We start from the raw sequence: 884 nt of genomic DNA on the forward strand, positions 1-884 counted from the left end.
TGGACACCACTTCAATGACATATCTTTCTAGCACATTCTCAGCTTGAATGGACAAATCGCGAAGTTCAGCGATCCAATTCTGGACTGTCTGTGAATTATACCGATCTTGCCTCCTATCAGCATCCTTCAAGAAACAGTGCATGATGTTGAGCTGCCTACGGACTTCCTCAACCTCACCGCCCACACTCGATAGAAATTTTGCTTCCTCAATCAATATGTCCCGAAGTGATTCAAGTGCAATTGTTGCAACAGAATCAACCATTTTACTTTATATTTGGGTAATTTTCTGGAGAAATGTGTTGGATCAGTAGCGGCTAATTGCAAAGTGGATTGATGTTATTGATCTTTTTAATTCACCAACTGCCTTCATTTTATATATGCGCATACCAATTTCTATCCCTACTTGACACAGATTCTACGCATGCTACAAATTCTTTTCTCCTCTTATCTTTTCTTGTAAATTGGAAGTTTTAGATTCTTTCTCCCATATTTCACACTTTCTTGATTCTCACTTTTAATTTAAGTTAAAGCAAAAGAATCGGCTACTCATAACACAAGTTCAAGAAATCCCTTTCAGATTTAATTTAAATTCTACTCATAGGTACAAATTCTTTTCACCTCTTTCACACAATTTTATTGATGGGTATTGACTCAATCCAAATTTAACTTATATTTTTTAATGGGTTTGGATTTGGATCTAGGTTTAGTAATATTTATTGGATTTGAGTATGAGGCTGAGTAGGGTCTCACCCTATCCATTGACACCCCTATCATATCAATGTATCCATATCAAATTAGTGATTGGTTAACTATAATACTAATTTTAATTAATTATATATATTTGATATTAATTATTGATGATTGCATAATATAACTATAATCAA

The sequence above is a fragment of the Sesamum indicum genome, unplaced genomic scaffold, assembly GCF_000512975.1.
Source record: "Sesamum indicum cultivar Zhongzhi No. 13 unplaced genomic scaffold, S_indicum_v1.0 scaffold00229, whole genome shotgun sequence".
Classification (NCBI taxonomy): Eukaryota; Viridiplantae; Streptophyta; class Magnoliopsida; order Lamiales; family Pedaliaceae; genus Sesamum; species Sesamum indicum.